The 16,052-nt window shown below is 31.5% G+C and overlaps 1 protein-coding gene across 2 annotated transcripts in view; it reads left to right on the forward strand.

Annotated features, from left to right (window-relative positions):
- Positions 1-16,052, forward strand: part of LOC117172887 (odorant receptor 85b-like) — a 59,276-nt gene that overhangs the window by 9,185 nt on the left and 34,039 nt on the right. For both annotated transcript variants that reach the window (XM_033361165.1, XM_033361164.1), the window contains exon 2: positions 1,376-1,535. The gene's annotated coding sequence lies outside the window, so the exon portion shown is untranslated. The remainder of the gene's footprint in view (positions 1-1,375; positions 1,536-16,052) is intronic.

The raw sequence follows: 16,052 nt of genomic DNA on the forward strand, positions 1-16,052 counted from the left end.
GCATTTACAGGAAAAATTATACTTTTTTCATAAATATTTATGCAGTGCTCCCAACGAAAGCTTCTTACTTCACTACACATGCGTCGCACTCGGCATCTGGTTGTATTCAATTGCTCAGTAATTTAAACGTAAAAAATAAAAGGCTCTAACACTTTTCAATTAAACAACTTCACATGAAATGCACATAAACTTCAAAATTTAGAATTTAAAAAAAATAATGAGTTCAAAGAGTCAGATTCAATTATAAAAATATAAATTCACGTTATCATTTTCAAAGGTGTGAATTAAAGAATCAATGAATTTAAAAAAATTTAAATTATATTATTCTTAACGATGTTAAGCTAAATAAATTCACGTTATCATTTTCAAAGGTGTATATTTATAGAATCAGTAAACTTTCAAAAAATTTTAAATTATATTATTTTTGACAATTTCAAGCTAAATACGTTAAAAATTTAAAAAGTTAATTTGTTTAACTTAATACTTCTCAAATTGGAAGTTACATTATTTTTATCCTAAATACTTTAAACATCCTTGTAAGGCTTCAAAATTTTATTTCAAAATCTTGAGAAATATAGAAGTTCTTTTAAATTTATTCCACGTTAAACTTATTTAAATTTTTTTTTAGAATTTTTAAATATCTTGTAAAATAAAAAGAAAGTTCCCTATAACATTTAGAAACCCCTGGAAAATTAAAGAAAATTCTTAAAATCTTCCACATTCTTTTTTAACAATCTTGGAAATCTTGAAATCTTTTTCAATATTATTTTTAAATAATATTCCGAACTGTAAGATTATTTTCAATTTTCCTACGAATCGAACCAAAAAGTTTTTATTCTTTTGAAACTTTTAAATTATTTGAAATCATTTCAAGCTTTAAATTAATTTTGAATCTTTTTAAAACATCTAAATGCGTTTTAAAATAATTCAATTTTTTCTATACAATTAATAAGTTTTCAATTGCTATTTGAACAACGAACTTCAACAATTTCACTTACAAATGTAACATTTTTTAAAAAAAGTACCATCAAAATTGAAACGTTCCAAGTTTAAAAGCTCTTCCAAATTTTAACGATTCAAGGCTTTCTATATTAAACAATTCATTTTCAAATTGTTAATTTAAAAATATTTGGTTTCAATTAATTATTCTTAAATGAAACGTCAAATATTGCTACATATGAAATATTTGTTCTTTTTTCTTTAATTAAAAAATGTTAAATCGAATGCATAAAAAATTTATTATTTCAAACTGAAATGGTATTATTTAATGACTAAGATTTCGAATTGAAACAGTTAATTTTTTCCACGTTAAAATCTGAAAAATTCTGAATCTTGAGTAGTGCAGTTAGCATGGATAAGAGTGTGAATATTTTAGGGGTTTCAGCCCAAAAAATCGGCTCAAGAAGAATTTGTAGTGTAGTAGGTTGCTCAAATACGGAGGTAAAAAATCCGGAACTGCAATTTTATTCTTTCCCGGGACACTGGTGGCAAAAAGAGAAAAAACAATTGTGGATAGCTGATGTTCGCAGGAAGCAGTAAGTGCATATAATCTCTTGAAAATATACAGTTTTTAAACCAATAATACACGCGATTTATAAAAAATTCATGAAAAAGGAGAAATGAAAAAATGAATTTAATGGAATTCAATCAAATTTAGTCGAATTTAATAGAATTCAATAAAATTCAATTAAATTTAATGGAATTCGAAAAAAGCTTTGAATGAAATTATTCATAATTGTTTGAACTTAGTATAGACTCTGTAAATAAGTACCCAGTCGGCAGAAAGTTTGGCGACGTCTTTACGACATCGTTAACACATCTTTATGACAACTTTACGACATCCTATGTCCATGTCGTTTCGGTGTCTTTGCGATATCGTAAAGACATCGTCAGATCATACGGCTTATTCACGATATCGTAAAGAGACCTTAACGGCATGGACATAGGATGTCGTAAAGAGGTCGTAACTATGTCGTAAAGACGTCGCCAAATTTTGTGCCCACTGGGTAGTTGCTGCTTCAAAAGAATTCAATATAATGCAACGTAAATAAATAAAGTTCAACGAAATTCATTGGAACGTAATGAAACCTAACATAAATTCCGATTTGAAATGAAGATAAGTTCAACACTTGAATGGAAACCAGTAAAGGTATCTGAACGTAGTTCAATGGCATTCAATGTAATTCATTAGACTTCAACGGAAGTCAAAGGAATTAATTGAAATTTAATAAAATTAAAATAATTCAAAAAACTATAAATTAAAAACAAGAAACAAAATTTTTTAAGTAATCGAATTATTTGCATACTTAAAGAGATAGGAAACTTCGATTTCCACCTATAAAAGGCGAAATTTGTATTAAATGCGTCCACTTAAATGATGCAATTTTTAGGTTAAGTATAACAATGAATAAGTGATTTTTCTTACCTCGATCGTAAGATTGCAAATATTATTTCTATTTTTCCTACTTTCTGTTTCTGGGGTTTTTCGCAAAACAACTCCGCAAATTCTACGAAAGCTTTCGTCCATTTGCTACACCACATTGCTCACATGACAACTTTTTACTAAACCTATACCTTTAGCAATGCTTTCTTTCCGAAAAATGTCAAGTTTTACTGCTTGAAAACCACTTGGAATTATAATAACCATTTTTATAATATATTTTATGAATTATTTCATTTCAATTTTCGCATGTTTACATACATCTATATGTGGGCCTTCAACTTAACTCACCTATCCGTTTGAAAAAAAACCATCAGAGGGCGCCACGTGCGGGCCATTGCAGATACTTGAGAGTTCTATATATTTTCTCAAAAAGATCTAGGCAAAGAACGTTCAGGTTACAACAGAAGCAATTGGCCCTCATAAAAAACTTATAAAATCGCACAATTTAAAGTTACGTTAGGGAATTCTCGCCGGATTTGGATATTTTACGACATAAGCAGTTGGGTCTTGTAGAAAAGTTCCTATAGTCTAAGGTTGGATTAGAGAATTCCCGGTGGAATGGAATATTTTTCGATAGAGGCAGTTAAGTCTTTTAGAAAATTTATAGATTAGAATAATTTTAGGCCATCCTCTGAAATTTTTGCCCAACTTGAATATTTTTTCTTGAAAAGATTTAGGTCTTTCCGGAAACTTAACAGTTCAAATGGTTTTAGGTTATGTAAATAATTTCTCATCGGAAATGGATGTTCCTAAACAGAAGCACTTGGGTCTTTAAGAAAACCTAACAATTCGCTAATTTTATGTTATCTCAGAGAATTCTCATCGGAATCGAACATTAAAAAAAAAGAATTTGGCTCTTTTATACAACTTATAAATTTAATCAGTAAGGTTTCTCCTGTAAACATAACTGTCTGAACGATTTTAGATTATGTTAGCGTTTTTCGAATATATATTTTATTCCTAATTTTTAAAAGAATGACACACTAGCACCACTGGGATCCGAAGCTAGGCCGGAATTGGATTTTTATCCCTTCCAGATCGAAGGAAACAAATGGAGCATCTACAAAGTACCCGTACAGACCCCATTCGGTCACTTTTTAAAAAACTCAAAAAAAGCAAAATCAACTTTTAAATTGTTGAAATGCTGGTTCTACGTTAAAATTCCCTATAGAAGTTCACGGAATAATTGCAATATTTTTTTTTGCAACGGTAAAAAATTATAAAAAATATAAGAAGTATAACGTCTGTTGACTGCTACACTTCAAACGCATCATCGGTAAGTAACAATCAACATACGTTATATATCTTATATATATTTTTTTAACTTTTTAACGCTGCAAACAGGTATAGCGATTATCATTAGATTCCTTCGCTCCGCCAGGGATATGATCAGAAAGGCTTAAAAACAAAACAAAACTACGAACAATATTAATCATATTTTGTAAATTTTTTTGAAGATTGAAGCCTTTCTGATGCGATAAACACCAATTCCGGCGTAGCCTTAGATCTCAGCAAAGCTAGTCATTTTTTCTCAACTATAGAAATAAAATCAATATTCGACAAATATTTATAATAGACCAGTATACAAAAAAGAATTCACATCAAATTACTTATAATTTACAGTTGTTCAAATCCTGTCGTGAAATATTTTATTCCGACGAGATATCGCTAATATAACCTAAAAATTTTCAAACAGTTAAGTTTTCGGAATGACCTAGCGCTTTCTGATGAAATATATTCAAGTTCGGCAAAAATTCTAAGTTACCTCAAAAATCTAATTGTTTCTCTTGAAAAAAGCTTAATTTCTTCCAGAATGACATTATTAACAATAACATTATTGCGAAAATGGCCCGGTATACTTTTCTAATTTTGGAGAGAAATGGTTTATTTTTTATTTTAAAAGAACAATTTCAAGTTCAGGTGATTTTCAACTATAGGGGAAAAAACTCTGAAGGCACTTTGAGACAATATTTTTAATTTTTAGGATTTACAAATTTCTTAGGTAAACCGAATTTTCTCAGGGTGTCAAGAGAATAAAAAAAAGTTTTAAAATTCATGGGAAATTTTTAAATGATTGTTTTTTGAGGAATTTAAAGAGAAAATTGAAAAAAGATCACAACATATTTTTTATCTACTTTGTAAAATTTTTAAAAAGTGTGTTGAAGATTTTTAAGCAAACTTTTGCAATATTGTGAAGATCTTTAAAGTACTTTGTGAGGTTTCACGAAAACGAAAGACATTTTTACAGGTTCCTAGGATCAATAAAAATAATTTTTTATTTTACAAAATTATTTTAAAGAGATTATTTAAGAAGATGTCAAAATTGTTACAGACGAATCTCAAAGATTTTAAGAGATTTTTTTTATTTTGAAAAATAAATAAAAATGCAAAAAAATTTGTAATGATTTTGAGAGATTAGAAGGCTTGGAAGGCCTGACAAGATTAAAAAAAAACATTTTCGTTGTATTCGTATGGAAGTTTTAAGTCATTCTTTATTTTGAAAAATTAACTTTAAGAGAAAAATAAAAATGGTTTTTAAACATATCAAACGATCTCAGAAAATTTAGAAAAAGAGTTTGCCAGATTTTAAAGCAAAATGTTATAATTTCATAAGATTACAAAATAAAAACTAATGAAAAATAGAGAAAAGTTCAGAAATATTTAGCAGAATTGAAGATATTCAAAATACATTTTAAAATTTTAAAGATTTTTCGGAATTTAGATTTTTAAAGATTTTAAAACTAAACTTTAGGAACTTTAAAATAATTCTGAAAGTTTTCAAGAGAATAAAAAAATTTCTAGGAAAATCTAGAAGATTTTAAGGTAATTTTTTTAAACTTTAGAAATATATTTAAAAATTTTGAGAACAATTTGAGTCAGTTGAAAATATGTTTAGCAATTTGAGACGTTTTAAATAAATTAGAAATATTTTAAAAAACTGCAAAATGTTTTCGAAAATTTATCAAATATTTCTTGATTCATTCCCAACTTCTAAAACGCCTGAACATCTTTTAAGACGACTAGAATTTTTCATAATGTTTTGTAAAATAATATAAAATTTAAAAATTTCTTCAAAATCTTCTATATCTTTTCGTACGCGTTTGAAACACTCTAAAATCTTTTTTTTTATTGTCTCAGGAATCTTATAAAAATTATATTTAGATACATTTAAAAACAAACTAATAGTACGTATTTACTTGTTTTCAATTCTCAGAACTTAATTTCAACATGGATTCATCATAAAATTTCGAAAAATAATTTTCAATTAATTTGAGTGTTACTAAATATCAAAAATATTCGTAAATCGTCATTGTGTAATGGTGATTATACAAGTGTTGAAATATTTGAGCTTTATTACAAAGTTTATTTAATTTAAAAATATTTCATTTAATAGTTCGTTATTTAATTGTAATAAAATACAACATTATATGATTGATAATATTCCGTGTTTGTAATATATAAATATAATAATTATATTTATTATATAGTAGCATTATATTGTAGAACGGCAATATAAAAAACTTAGTTCTTTATCATTATATCCAAAAGTGTTTGAATATACGGACCTAATACAAAATATTTTTATTAAAGAAATTTAAATTTGCCTAAAATAATTAATAAATTATTAATGAATAATTAATTAAATTATTTGCCTTATTTATATTGTCATAAATATCTCATAAACTAATAATCAATTAACTATGTTCCTCACTTCTAAATTTCGGGAATTGAAATATTTGTGAGAATGTTGTTACGCAGTTGACTTTGACCTACTTGCGTGATAGATGTCGGTAATCTCACATGTATCTGCTGGACTATAAGTAGGGCAAAACTTATGATCTCCAGTTAGTTCTATTCTTGCTTTACGACTGTAATCTTTTACATTTAATCCGAAGAGTTAATAAAGAAATACTGAATTGCCTAAAACCAATTCAGATACTTTTAAAAAATACAAAAATACGTTTTTACGCATAACATTTCTGGCCATCCTGCCAGGACAGTCCTTCAACGATAGTAATTTCCAAGGAAATAATTAGACAATCAAAAGAGTATTATCCAAGTGACGAACCTTTGGAAAAAACCAGCCTTTCTCCGCGGAAAGGCCCGTAAGCCAGAATAGGCATGTGGAATTTCACGAAATTCTACAAGAACTCCGGAATTTCTCCACGGAAAAGCTCGTTAATCATGGAACGAATTCGATTCGAAAAAAGAAAAATTGAAAGGGTACGCAACATACCACAGTAACAACCCTACGAGGCCCGCAAACAGGCGTAAGAGACAACGGTATAGCAACGCAACGCAGGAGCAACAACGAGAAAGCAGTGATCAACGCAGCACTAGAACGCGGTAGCCAATGCCCGGGAAATATCAATCCGCGCCAGGCAACAAGGCTACGACGGAAAGACGCAACAACGAAGATTCTACGATTTCCGAAGAAAAACAAACAGTAAGTGAAGAAGATTAGTTCATAAGAAGTGATAGAAAATTAGTTCATAAGAAGTGATAGAAAATTTGTAAGAGTTCATTGTTTTTGAAAAGTAAATTTGTGCTATTTCAATGTTATAAATTTTTATTCAAACCATTGTAACCCATTAGGCTTGCGACGGTACACACGCTTATGGTGCTCCCTGGCATCTGTGTTCCTTAAAAAACAAAAAAATTACTTTGAGTTTGTTCTTACGTGGGATATAGCCCTGTGAGACAATCTCATTGTTTAAACGGGAAACTTATGTAACGCAAATAAGAACATCACGCTGAATTTAGGAAAAATGTATCACACTGGCTTTCTCTAACTACAGAAAAAATAATTCAAGATACGCAACTGACGAGACAGACTCCGACGCATACTCAATAGACGACTTTATTTTCCCCTTTCTAAAATCAACAATGTCTGAAGATACACCTCAAAGAGCCGCATCTCCCTCCAACATGGGAACCGATGACCTCTTACGCACAATATTAGCTGAAATAAATGGGCTAAACAGAAAAGTCTCTATACTATCAAATAAAAACAATAAACGGCTCTCCGAAATACAATTTATAGCTGAGGAATGCGGGTGAAGGGAAAAGTAGTCACAGATAAGGACGATGATGATATTCTTACATCAAACAGAGAAGAGTCAGACAGTGAAGAAGATAAAGTTACCCAAACACAACTCATAAGGACTATCAATGCAATTAATAGAGCAGGAACTGCACTTACGACACTCCATAAAAATAATAAGCACCTAAATGAACCTAAAAATGAACCTAAAAAAACAATGTACGACATCGTTACGACATGTTCACGACAACTTTACAATATCCTATGTCCATGTCGTTAAGGTCTCTTTACGATATCGTAAGTAAGTCGTATGATCTGACGATGTCTTTACGATATCGCAAAGACACCGAAACGACATGGACATAGGATGTCGTAACGATGTCGTGAAGACGTCGTAAAATTTTGTGCCCACTAAGCAATAAACATTGAAGTAAAGGAAAGTGTAAAAAGATACATATTGAATGTAAGAAGAGAAATAGACTACAAATTAAAGTACAAAATCCCATTAACCTGCAAGAGGCTCAAAACATGGCAATAGAATCCGACATATGGTTTAAAGTATCTCAAGCGACACAGCTACGGATAACCGCACGACCTCCAATGAGTGTTAGTATATGTCGACCCACACTACCAAACATTTCACAGCCTCAAGCAAACACAAGACCAAAAGTTCCTAACCAGAATATAGCATTGGCCGGCTGAACCAAAATGAAGTGCCACAAATGCGGAAATCTTTGCCATTTTGGAAATTTTTAATACGGTCAATATTTCACACGACCACCCGCAATAAGGACAATTCAAGAACAAGAAGACAACATGATAGACAGCAACTTAATGACGGAAGAGGAAAAAGTGGAACAGATAGAGTAGGAGGACTCGGCCGAATCTCAAAAGTGTGCGGACAACTATTATCCATTTGAGGAAAAGGAAGAAACGAAACAGAATACAACTTACAAGTTAACTGAGGGGCATCAATTAACATTATAAAGAAGAGCGAATTAATGGACCAATTAAAAAAATATAATTTCTTAACAATTTCGCAATGGACAAAGACAGACACCAGTCGTCCGAAGCAGCCTGTTTCATTTGGTAGATAACGAGCAAAAAAAAACGAAAATGTTTGGGTAGAAGAAAATGAACTAATCCCTGATGGAATTTACAACATAAAAAATCGCGAAATCAGTGTTTCAATAAATAACTATTCCACAAATCCCATCCTGATACCAGAAACCATAAAAATGGAAAAATGTTCAACATACAGTCTCGAGACGACACTCAAAAAAGGGAGGAAGCGAGGAGCAAAGGATACCAGACAAGACAATATTAACAAGGATCATCGAACTTGAAAAAATTCTGCAATTATCACATATCGAACCAAGTACAAGAAGTGAAATACGCAAGATAATTCATACATACCAGGAAGTATTTACTTTACCAGGTGACCCCTTACCATGTACCACATTAACACACAACAAAATCACACTAAATACAGGCAAAGTAGTCAATTTAAGGTCGCATGAGCTCCCTGAAGCTCACAAGGAATTTGCTTTAGAATACTGCCAGGAACTTTTAGAAAAAGGAATAATTAGGCACTCGCAATCACCTTTTAATTCACCACTTTGGATAGTCTTTAAAAAAGGGAATAAGCTCAGAATAGTGATTGATTACAGGCAACTAAATAAAGATACGAACCAGGATGCGTACCCTCTACCAGTTGTAGATCATATTTTATATCAACTCGGTCGGGCAAAATATTCCTCAGCGTTCGACATGAGTGCTGGTTTTCACCAAATTCCTATGGTAGCATTTTCTACTCCTCGAGGACATTACAAATACGACAGAATGCTCTTTGGCCTCAAGAATGCCCCGGCTACACTCCAAAGAATGATGGACAACGCATTTAGGGGACTTATAGGAAAGAAATGCTTCGTCTATATTGATGACATTGTAATATTTGGAGAAACGTTGGAACAACATAACAGAAACTTAGTCGCCGTCTTAGAAAGAATAAAAAAAACTTCAATTAAAATTAGAACTTTCTGAGTGTGAATATCTCAGACCCGAGCTTGAATATTTAGGACACTTAATTACAGTAAAGGGAGTGAAACCTAACCCAGCCGAAGAATAAGCTGTGATGCCTACATGTACAGAGATTTTTAATACATTAAGAAAGGCACTATGCGAAAGATTCCCAGATTTCAAAGATACATTCACCCTAACAACTGACGCTTCTAACCACGGGCTGGATGCAATATTATCACAAAAACGACACCCTTGTTTATTTATATCAAGAACATTAAATAAGGCTGAAGAAAATTATAGCTGAAGAAAATTATGGTTCAACAATGTCTAAGACCGCAGTTCACGATTATTTAAATGGAGGTTAAGGCTCGAAGAATACCAATACAAAGTGCAGTACGTAAGAAGAAAAAAAATAAAGCTGCAAACTGCCTATCAAGACTTTTTCCTATGCGAGAAAAAGACTTATTACAAGAAGCCTTCGAGGACGCCCTCATAGATGAATTAGAAGCACAGCTACCTGAAATCGAAGAAATTGAAATTCTAGGTAAACCCACCCCTAGGCAGTTAAAAACACCAGAAACTATAAGAGAAAAAACTAAAAACACCGAAATTAAAACACTAAAACTACAAGAAAAGTTAAGATATTCAGCGAAGAGAAACCAGATGCAGCCATAGGTCCCGACTTGGAAGACAATTTGCAAGAAACACCTGAAAATCCTTAAGTCGTCTGGTACAACGAATTCATGGAATGGCAATTAGACCCGGTTACCAACGAGCGATCAAAACTTAAACCAAATGCTGTAGGAAAATTATGGAAGCAAATTACAAAAGAAATCATGCCAAAGTATGAAGAAGAGAACTGGTTAAAATATTTAGTTTGGATTATAGATGAAATTAGAGACAGAAAGCTGACTTTAGTGCGAAGACAATTTGAAAATCCATTATTCAATAATGCAAAAAAACGTAATCCAAGAGCTAGTACAATTTTTATCAAACGATTGTCCAAACACGGAATTTCATTGATGTTTTTCGAATACACGAGAGCTTACTAAAGCTGAAAAGGAAAAAATCATGAAAAAAGCTCACTCGACTCACCTAGCAGAAAAGAATACCTTAGAACGAGCAAAGAAAATTTGGAAATGGTTAGGAATGGACAAACAAATGAAAAATTACGTTAAAAAATTTCTCATTTGCCAATTACAAAAAACCACCAGAATAACTAACTAAGCATCTCGTAAACTACTCGACATCCCAAAAAAACCCGAATGATAAAATCGCCCTAGACATTTTTGGACCTTTATCAGAAACTCGAAAAGGCAATAAATACATATTAAGCATACAAGATAGACTAACAAGATACAATGTCCTGTTGCCTTTACAAAACGAAACATCAAATTCAATTAATGCTCGATTTTTAGAACACTATATCTGTATCTTTGGTGCACCTAAAATCATTTTATCTGATCAAGGACAAAACTTCCTATCTGAATTAATGCATCAGTTTGAGGAAGCACTTCGAATCCAGCACATAAAAACAACAGCTTTCCATCCTCAATCCAACTGCAACATCGAAAGAATGCACTCTACTATAAAAAACTTAATTGAAACATCAATACCTAAAAATGATAACGAATGGGGAAATAACTTAAAAATGATCAGTTTCGCAATAAATACTATCAAAAATACAACTCTAGAAACAAGACCATTTAATGCCACTTTTGGCAGAGAACCCAATATTCCATCTACAATAGCCCAATCAACCAAACTCACATAGCAAGATTTAATCAAGAAATGGAAACTACAACACGACCGTAATATCATGAAAATGACAGAGAGAATTTAATTGGAACAAGGAAAATTTAAAAAAAGATTAGACGAAGGAATAGTAAGAGCACACGCAATTTACAAATTAGGCAATAATGTAAAAATTAAAAATAATACCAAAACTAATAAACTAGATCCTTGTGTGAAAGATACATACTAATAGATAATAACAACATTAGACTAAGGAATAAAGACAAAGTAATCCGAATACATATTGATCAAATAATGCCTTACCTTACAGATGAAGGTATTGTTCCTAATCTGCGCAATAATAACTACTACTAGAGCATATTACTTATTGGAAGATTCAAAGGTATATGTATATGCAGAAAAAATTTGAACAAAAAATTATCCCTGTTCCTAAAAAAGGGTAAGCACTGTCTTTTATACCAGACTACGTAATAGTATTTTTATTTAGAGACTCATACGTCCCAATAGACATACCAACAACTGAACATTTCAAAACCATAACGAATTACCTGATTTGTAAACGAAATCAACCCAATCTCAAAATCATGGATAGTAGAAGCTGCGAAGCAAGCCTTTTTAAAAGGTATTCTGATTTAAACTGTAATCAACCTCCGTACTGACTTCATAAGGAAACGTTCATACCTATTTCCAATGGATATATTATAATCCCTCTTGTTAAAACGAAATTAGATATAAGTTGCGAAAATAATTTAACGACTGTAGAAATAATTAACCTTATTAAAATAGAAGGTAATAATTGTAAATTATACAATGATTATGACCAAATATACTTACCTAAACGTCTAAATGAAAAACAAATCTTTTAAATCAATATAACCTACGAGATTAATCACGATGAGCAAGATTTCAAGAAATTAGAACAAAAATTAATTCAACTTCCTAAGCAGATAGACAACGAAGAACTCAAACAAGCCCGCTTAAGCTTATACGACACCGAGAATACACTCAAAAATATAGCTAATCACCAGCGTATGAAAATATGGTTGAATCCGGTTTAGACTGGCTTAAGTACATAGGATACTTTTTTTTACTATTGATATCATTATGGACAATAAACAAATGTGGTATCTTCCAACTAATCAGGGCATTATTATCAAAAAAGCTCTATTTATTCTGCGTCAAAATAAAAAATCCTCCACAAATTGTAACCTATACTGCCGCTGCTCAACCGTTAATGAACCTCAATGGAACCGATTAAACCTAGAAAATTCAAAAAAGGTTTAGAGAACTAAAACCTTGTCTAAAAGGGAGAGTGTCACGCAATTGACTTTGACCTACTTGCGTCATAGATTTCGGTAATCCCACATGTATCTTCTAGACTATAAGTAGGGGAAAACTTATGATCTCCAGGTAGTTCTAATATTGCTTTACGACTGCAATCTTGTACATGTAATCCAAAGAGTTAATAAAGAAATACTGAATTGCTTAAAAGCAATCCAGATACTTTTTAAAAATACAAAAATACGTTTTTGCGCATAACAATGTAATAATTCTTTTATTTTATAACTCTGTATCGAAGTCGGTAATTTTTAGTTTCGGAGATTTTTAAATTCAGGATTTTATTTTTTGTGAATTAAAAATCTTGACGTTATTTAAAATCTCGAAAATTTTATAATTCGGTAATAATATATATTTTTGGCAATTTTTTCTCATTCATTTATGCATTTCTCATTTTTTTTATTATTATTTTTTATAAGTTCTGAATATCCATGCAATGTTTACATTCTCATTCATGAGAGTGTAATGTAATCGTCCAAATTTTCGATCTCTGTTTTTTAACGGATCTTTACTTTTCGGCACTCACCGAATCCGAATATCACAAAATTTTCTCGGTGTCTATCTGTATGTCTGTCTGTCTGCCTTTATGTCTGTATGTATGGTTACCTGAATGTCGTGGCCACGCTAACTTTTGAAGGATTTGTCGAATCAAGTCAGCCTTTGATACACTTCTTAAGGTTTTCAAAATGAAGGATGAGTTCATTAAGCAGATATTTCCAACCAAAATTTAAAATTTTAGTACATTTGAAAAACTTGAAGAAAAAAAAATGTTTTCAAATTCGAAATTTTTTTCAAAGTTTCTTATAGACGGATAGAAGACTTGCAAACTATCCAAATAAAATTTTTAATTTGGATAAAAATTAGAATAGTTATATACTTTCGAAAATTTTGATTCAGAAAAATAAAAAATTAATATTTTTCTAAACGATTAGAAAATTTCATTTAAATTCATTACTAAATATCAAATATATTTAGAAACTATGTCAGTTAAATTTTTCGATTAGACAAAAATTCAAAAAGGTTGAGCTTGTTTCAAATTTGAATAAAAATTTTTTATGAGTTTTAGAAATTTTCGTCAAATTTTCTGATACGCTTCAAAAAGAATTGCAAATTATCCTAATGATATTTTTAAATTCGATAAAACTTCAGAAAGTTATTTGCTTCTCAACATTTTGACAATTTTGTCAAAGGGAAAAAATTTTTTTTAATAGTTTTAGAAAAATGAATTCAAATTTCTGCTAGATGTAAAATATATGTTTTTCGAAACTATTATCATGGAATTTTTTAATTAGACAAAAGTTTCAAAAGTTGGATCATTTTCAAAAATATGCTATTTTAAGTTTTTAAGAGATCCATGAGTTCAAAACGTTATTTTTAGTATATTTTAACAAGATTTATTATTTATCTTGATGAAGCTTTTCAAATGGACACAAGTTGTCGAGCGCAAGTTTCGTAATGACTTAAGTGCTTTGAGATCCTTCTTAAAAATCAAATCGAAAAAAATTCAGTTACAGTTTATGGCTGTAATTCCTCAGAAGTTTAAATCACATTTTTCGATTTATGTTATAGTATTTACAATATTTGAAAAAATTTTGTTAAAGTGTACGAATTAAACGTACGAAAACGAGCGCGAAGCACGAGATCGTACCGGCGTGACCTAGGTGCGCTCAAACTGGGCGCGAAACGCCTCGCGCCCAGCTGCATGATTTTGTAGAACAAAGGGACTACTAGCGCCGGCGAACAGCCGTTTTCAACTCTCATAACACATTTTTTACATTGGGAAGTACAGTGGGAGAACTCCCCTGATTTTCTATAGGGCCCAACTGATTCTGTTGTAAAATATCCAATTATCAGCGAAAACTTCCCAAAATAACCTTAAATTGTCTACAAAGGACCTTCGGGTGCACTTCCGAATAGACGAACGTGACTATTTCCTTCACACTGCGTATACTTATGTATTTTGATGCGCTGATTACGAAAATGATAGTGAAAATTGGCGCCTCGGCGATTTTCATGGTGAAATTGCGAAAAAACCATAAAAATATGGTTTTTTGCGTTTATCTCAGCCAATATGCAAAATCTCGCAAAATGTTTTCAATAAAAGTTGTAGATCGTATAAAAATACACATGTTTTGTGTAACACATTTTTTTACGAGTAACAGTTTCCAAGAAAATTAGTGGTATCTCGATTTTTATGAGAAAAAAGACAATGAGTATTCTCCATTGGTTTCGATTGGGTACCTACTCACGCTTTTCACGACGGGAAGGTTAGAGTATTTTGAAAAGCATTTTTTTGTATTTTTTAATTTTTCAATTGTTTTTTTTTTTACTTTTATGATTTTCAAATATATTTCAATTTATTTTAATTAAAAATTCTGAGTATATTCTATTTATTGTCTTGATTGTATGCTCCTTATAAGTTTTTTTATAATAGTCTGCTGAGTATATTTAGTGGCCAGGGTAATATGCTTTTATGTTAGTAATTAATTCTTTAAACTGATCAGCAACTATTTTCTTTACGCGTCGCTGCCACAAAAATTCGCAGAGATGCTCTACAATGTTGCTCTTACGGACTCCTCCTCGTGAGAGAAATCGTCGCATCCACCGCCAAGATGACTCGATGTTTTGTTTGTGTGCTCCGGAATCGGGATCCACAAATTGTTCGGACAGATTTCCAACCGATAGTTGTAGGAATCTCCTCTGTGGATCATTCCGAGAATCCATGATCCTTCTACTACACGTTCTCGCTCGTATTTTTGACGGCCGATTTTGCACTTATCGATTTCAACAACTTCACCGACACCGCCGATGCGACCATCCTCTTCGAAGTTGCTGTCAAGAGCAAACATGCAGACCTCTCTAAAAAATGAGAAGCGGTTTGAAACTGTTTCTCGAGAAATCGATTGATTGTTTATAATGCTGCTTTCCCGGATCGTCTGTTCAAAATTAAAATTGAACGCAAAACAATACGTAATGAGCATACAGGCCGCTGCAGAAATGCAGCACCTCTCAAACCACGTGTTTTCTGCAACGGTAATACGATGACGATATTTGTGTATTTTATAACAAAGAAAGGATCCGCAAAAATGTTCAGACTCCACAAGAGTCATCTTCTTCTTATGTATTGAGCAAAATCGTTCAGACGGAATTAATTCGATTTGTCGCAACCACTGAAGAGTTGTTTCCCTTTCTTGGAGAATCTTAGATAAACTAAAAATATTATATGTTTCATCCATCTTGACGAGGACTCAAGAGAGGAAAATTTCGAAAATAATATTGCACGCAAGAAACACACGCCCTTAAGTACTATGAGCGCGGATGGTGGAGAAAAACCTGCCGCTAATTGCATTGAAAGGGGGAGGGTCGGTAAGGCCGGTTTTTGGCCTAATTTATTTTTGGACCAAAAAATCTGAAAAAATCATAGTAGTATCTTATAAGTATCCCGAGTCG

The sequence above is a fragment of the Belonocnema kinseyi genome, chromosome 5 (assembly GCF_010883055.1).
Source record: "Belonocnema kinseyi isolate 2016_QV_RU_SX_M_011 chromosome 5, B_treatae_v1, whole genome shotgun sequence".
Classification (NCBI taxonomy): domain Eukaryota; kingdom Metazoa; phylum Arthropoda; class Insecta; order Hymenoptera; family Cynipidae; genus Belonocnema; species Belonocnema kinseyi.